This window comes from Bos javanicus, chromosome 10 (genome assembly GCF_032452875.1).
Source record: "Bos javanicus breed banteng chromosome 10, ARS-OSU_banteng_1.0, whole genome shotgun sequence".
Lineage (NCBI taxonomy): Eukaryota > Metazoa > Chordata > Mammalia > Artiodactyla > Bovidae > Bos > Bos javanicus.
The window spans coordinates 87,677,925-87,683,947 of NC_083877.1; the positions used below are offsets into that span (position 1 = coordinate 87,677,925).

Consider the following 6,023-nt stretch of genomic DNA (forward strand, 5'->3'; position numbering starts at 1 on the left):
CTCAGGTGGCGAAGGAGAAAGAGTACCAACTCTGGGATTGGAATCCCAACTGTACCAAGTCAGACGAGTTATAATTCTCAATCTTTTTGCATCTTTGTTTGCTCATCTATAAACTGATATTAGCAAACCTACCTTCCGAACGTCCTGGGGATTAACGAGCAGACCTATAGTAGAGGCTCAGGAAAGGGTGCTATCTTTATATAGGTTTTTCACCAACTTGGCTGAGTAACACAGCTCCAGGCAAAAAAACTACTCAAACAACTTAAAACAGAAGCATTTTAAAACCAGAGTTCTGTTGGCACTCTATCGGAAGTGAACTGGATTCCTTTTGGACTAAAGAAGAGCAGACTCATTCTTCTCTGAGAACTGTGCATTTGATTCAGACAGATGCCAAATGCAGGGAGAACTCTGATTCTGTTGTAAGAAGCCCAGGATGGAGGTCAGACCCACGCTGACTCAGGTTTTCAGGTTATCTAAAGCAACTCACGTCACCAGTCAGACCAGATTGCAGTGGTTCTCAAGCCCAGTTACACATTAGAATCAGTCAGGGAGCTGTTCCAACCTATGGGTGTGCATGCCCCATCCCAATTTCACCAGAATCTCTGCTGGGAAGGGTGTGGTGTGCATATGTGTGTGTGTGTGTGTGTGTGTGTGTGTGTGTGTGTGTGTGTCAGTCATGTCTTTGCGACCTTATGGACCATAGCCTACCTGGTTCCACTGTCCATGAAATTCTCCAGGCAAGAATACTGGAGTGGGTTGCCATTCCCTTCTCCAGGGGATCTTCGTAACTCAGAGGTCAAACCCAGTTCTCCTGAATTGCATGCAGATTATTTACCATCTGAGCCACCAGGGAAGGGCAGGGTATCAGTACTCTAAAGAACTCCCCAGATGATTCTCATATGAGATCCATTAGACCAAATATCTCCATGATCCCTTCCAGGCATCCTGGAGCCTAAAATAATGTATGATTCAGAGTAGACACTTAGTATGCGTTTGCTGAATAAATGAATGAAGAGTCTGACTCGCCTTTTTGGCTATTTCCATATTCACAATGTATGGAATAAAAGAAGAGCAGAAAGCTGGATTCCAAGTAATAATCCCAAAGCAGTACTGTCTAATAGAAATTTCAGCAATGGTAGAAATGTTCTATAATCTGTACTGCTCAGAACAGTAACTGTAAATGGGAGGTGGCTACTGAGTCCTTGAAATGTGGTCAGTGTGACTGAAGAATTGAATTTTAAATTTTATCTAATGTTAATTAAATTCAAATAGTCACATGACTCTGGCTACCATATTGGACAGTGCAAACATAGAGTATCCTTTATAAACACATCTACAATCATGTACTTCCATGTCCTTCTTTTACTGACAGGATCCCATTTTCATTTAAGGCAGCCCCTCTTCCACCACCATCTGCAGACTTTTGGGGACAGCTAATGAAGTTGCCCTGGCCTCCTCCCACCAAGGGGTGAGCCCAAGACACAAGCTACGTCAACCAGATTCTCCTCTCCAGCAATTTTACTCTAGCTTCAGTGTCACAAGAACAGAAAATGAGTTGGAGCAAATTAATATCAGTTTTGGTGTTGCTATAAAGACACTGTGTATCGGTTTCCAAAACATTAGTCCAGAGTTTCACCACAGTGATATATGATGTGAGCTAGGCATCTGTGTATTAGTTTTCAGAACATTAGTCTGGAGTGTGATGATCACAACAGTGATACATGATGTGAGCTAGGCATCATTATCACCATCATCCTTGTCATCATCAAAGTCACTGATGTGCCAGCTCCTGAACTAAGTACTTAGGTTGCCTAGCTTCACCGTGCATCCTTTCTTCATCCGTAAAATGGGAATTAACTTGTCCTAACCTCTTCTATTTCTGCTTTATTGACTATGCCAAAGCCGTTGACTGTGTGGATCACAATAAACTGGAAAATTCTGAAAGAGATGGGAATACCAGACCACTTGACCTGCCTCTTGAGAAACCTATATGCAGGTCAGGAAGCAACAGTTAGAACTGGACATGGAACAACAGACTGGTTCCAAATAGGAAAATGAGTACGTCAAGGCTGTATATTGCCACCCTGCTTGTTTAACTTATATGCAGAGTACATCATAAGAAACACTGGGCTGGAGGAAGCACAAGCTGGAATAAAGATTGCCGGGAGAAATATCAATAACCTCAGATATGCAGATGACACCACCCTTATAGCAGAAAGTGAAGAGGAACTAAAAAGCCTCTTGATGAAAGTGAAAGAAGAGAGTGAAAAAGTTGGCTTAAAGCTCAACATTCAGCAAACTAAGATCATGGCATCCAATCCCATCACTTCATGGCAAATAGATGGAGAAACAGTGGAAACAGCATCAGACTTATTTTTGGGGGCTCCAAAATCACTGCAGATGGTGATTGCAGCCATGAAATTAAGACTCTTACTCCTTGGAAGGAAAGTTATGACCAACCTAGATTGTACATTAAAAAGCAGAGACATTACTTTGCCAACAAAGGTTCGTCTAGTCAAGGCTATGGTTTTTCCATAGTCATGTACGGATGTGAGAGTTGGACTGTGAACAAAGCTGAGTGCCGAAGAATTGATGCTTTTGAGCTGTGGTGTTGGAGAAGACTCTTGAGAGTCCCTTGGATTGCAAGGAGATCCAACCAGTCCATCCTAAAGGAGATCAGTCCTGGGTATTCATTGGAAGGACTGATGCTGAAGCTGAAACTCCAATACTTTGGCCACCTGATGCGAAGAGCTGACTCATTTGAAAAGACCCTGATGCTGGGAAAGATTGAGGACAGGAGGAGAAGAGGATGACAGAGGATGAGATGGCTGGCTGGCATCACCAACTCGATGCACATGAGTTTGGGTGAACTCTGGGAGTTGGTGATGGACAGGGAGGCCTGGTGTGCTGTGATTCACCTGGAAAGAGCTGGACACGACTGAGCGACTGAACTGAACTGAACTGAACCTCTTCCAGCATTTTTGTGAAGACAGACAACGTTCATAGAGCTTTGAGCCAAATAATGAGTTACTCAAGTGTTGGTTAGTAGTATTGCTCTCTGGGCATTGGTATAGGGGAATCATGAGAGGATTTGAGGCAAGACACATTATCTGGGCCCAGTTCACAAGCTGTGTGACACCAGGCAAGACACTAGTCTTTTCTGGGCTTTCAGCTAAAATGAGAGAGCGTTAGATACATCTTTTTCCAGTTTGGCCATTTTCTAACTTACTTGCATGCCCCACCCTCCTTGCCTGACACCCATCCCTCACAACTTCTAAGAATACACTACAGAAAAGTCTCTGGCCAAGACCATGCTGGCGTTGTGGCCAACTCATTTCTTCTTTCCCCAACAACCCACCTGACCAGAAAGTTGTTTGGGGTAAGCACTCCTGTACCATGCATTAAAGCATCTAGCAAAGCACTCTACTGGAATCGTGCCTAAACATCTCCTCCACTGGTAGACCACAGGCCTGCCAGGACAAAGACCATGTCCCTCTTATTCACCACTGTATCCCCAGTCCCTAGTACAGAATCAGGCACATAGAAGGTGCTCGATAGGTATTACTGTTTGAATAAATACCCCCAATCTATTTTACTATTTATCGTTTCAGGAAACCCACAGTATTTGTTACTTAATGCTGTATAATAATAAAGTATCTCAATAATAAATCTCAATGTAATAAATAATAAAATCTCAAGAGTTTCTCAAAACTTACTGGCTTAAAACATTAATGATCACTTCTTATCTCCCAGTTTTTGTGGGAGAGAAATTCAGACAGGGCGCAGTGAGGTTGGCTTGTCTCTGCTCCACATCTGGGACCTTGGTTGGAAGACTCAAATGCTGGGGCCAGAATCAGCTCAGTTCACCACCTGTCCAGGGGCTGAGGCCAGCTGTTGCCCGAGAGCCAAGCTGAGCTGAGCTGAAGGTATCGGCCAGGTCACCTCGTGTCACCTCCGCCATGCGGCTTGTGCTTCCTCACGTGGCGGCTCGGCTCCCAGGGTGGGCGTCCTCAGAGAGGAGGAGACAGCCTCCTTTAAGGAGAGAGACAGAGGATATGTCACCTTTTAATGACCTAGGCTTCAGGCGTCATCCCATCACTTCCACCACCTTCTATCCATGAAAAGCCTGTCACTACGTCCTGCCCACATTAATGAGAAGGGAATTAGACTCCGTCTTCTGAGAAAAGTGGTAAAGAACTTGCACATCTACTTTAAAACAACCACAACCACTTAGTTAGCACAAGAGGCAAGATGCCTGATGAAAGCTAAGTGTCTGGAGAAGCAAGAATTCAGTTCAAATTATTAGCTGTGTGACTTGAGGAAATGATTCTCTGAGGCTGGGTTTCCCCACCAAAACAATGAATAGATTGCAATTATTGGTCCCTGGTGTTATCCACCAGCTTAGAGTCTTCTTGCCTCAGTTCAGTTCAGTCCAGTCTCTCAGTCGTGTCTCACTCATTGCAACCCCATGGACTGCAGCACGCCAGGCCTTCTTGTCCATCACCAGCTCCGGGAGTTTACTCAAACTCATATCCATTGAGTCAGTGATGCCATCCAACCATCTCATCCTCTGTCGTCCCTTTCTCCTCCTGCATTCAATACTTCTTGCCTCAAGATCTTAAAAGCATTCCCTCTTAACTAGCCTTTATTTATTTTGGCAGCATCACATGGCATGTGGGATCTTAATTTCCTGACCAGGGATTGAACCATGTTCCCTGTATCGGAAGGGAAGTGTCTTATTCACTGGACCACCAGACAAGTCCTTTAACCAGCTTTCTTGAAGTCCATTGACCCTTCCCATTTCTGATCACCCCTGGTTTCTGACACTGGAGGCAGCAAGAGGTTGCTCCTGGATCTAGGGGCCCCAGGATTCAGACACCAGGGGCAACTCTAAGGAACAGATGATAAACCACTGAGTACCTCGGGATTCTCCAAGGCCTTTTCAGTCCCAGCCCTGGGGACGTTGAGAAACAACAAGCAGCAATCACAGCCTAAGGAAGCTGAATCTGTCTGCCAGGGGGCCCAGGAAGCTGCATTTACTTTTTCACTCTAACTGCTGGTGGAGGGGCAAGGGGAAGAGTCTCAAAGCATGTACCGTTACCCCAGCTGTCTCATTTTGGTATTTTGGTCAAGTTCCTTGATTTTGCTCCTGGTTCAGGCCACCACTTTGTGGAATGGGGAGGAGCAGGGAGGGTGTCTTGGGTCTCCGCAGTCCTGCCCACCCCCCACCCCGCCACGCCCTGCACACAACATGTGACCCGTACTTTCGCCATTTTTCTGGGCCGGCTGATCCTCCCTAGCCATCGCCTCCCATGGGTCACGGTCCTAAGACCCAGGCGCAGCACCCTCACCGCACCCAACCCCCACCCCGCCACCGTCGTGTGCGTCAGGGTTCCCAGAGTCCAGGGAGGCCCACAAGGGGAGAAGCCGGCGCACCCCGCTATCGCCGGTGCAGGTCACGGGGTGGAAGCGGATGGGTTTTTAAGCCTTCACTTGCAGAGGTCGTGATCCTGACCTTTGGATAGCCTCCTCTCAGGAACACGCGCGCTGGGAGGTCTCTGCTCACCCAGTGGGAAGACCTCGGCTGACAGATGGGGGAAACCGAGGTCCACAGAGGGCAGTAATCTGTTGGACGTCCCCACGCGAAATCAACCACTGAATCCGGTCTAGGACCCTGGACTTCCAGGCCATAGTCTAGTTTCTAGACCCTGAGCGCCCCAGACAGGCAGTCTCCCTAGGAAGTATCCAACAGCTAGCCTTCCAAGCCCGGAATCTCCGTGGAGTTTGCGCTCGCTTTGGCACGTTGCGAACACTTCCCACGCCCCCAACCCTCCAGGAGCTCTGCTCCGGCTTCGCGGCTCCCAGAGAGGGGATAAGAAGGGAGCACACGCCCACCGGCGTCCGGGTCATGACTTGGGGGTGAAGAATGGCTGCGGGAGGCGGAGGCCCCGGCGGGGACGCGCTGGCCCTTTAAGGGGGGGACGGAGCGCATGCGCGGCGCGGGCCAGAGTCGAGCCGGGTGG

General features: G+C 47.6%; 1 long non-coding RNA gene across 2 annotated transcripts in view; it reads right to left on the reverse strand.

Moving 5' to 3' along the window:
* LOC133255012 (uncharacterized) overlaps positions 1-5,927 on the reverse strand; it is a 30,712-nt gene extending 24,785 nt beyond the window's left edge. The window contains exons 1-2 of one of the 2 annotated variants that reach the window (XR_009738832.1): positions 5,516-5,927; positions 3,717-4,032 (exon numbers count right to left, since the gene is read on the reverse strand). This is a non-coding gene — a long non-coding RNA (uncharacterized LOC133255012). Of the gene's footprint in view, positions 1-3,716 lie in introns of both variants that reach the window. The other variant, XR_009738831.1, reaches the window with a different exon arrangement.
* Between the last annotated feature and the right edge of the window lie 96 nt (positions 5,928-6,023).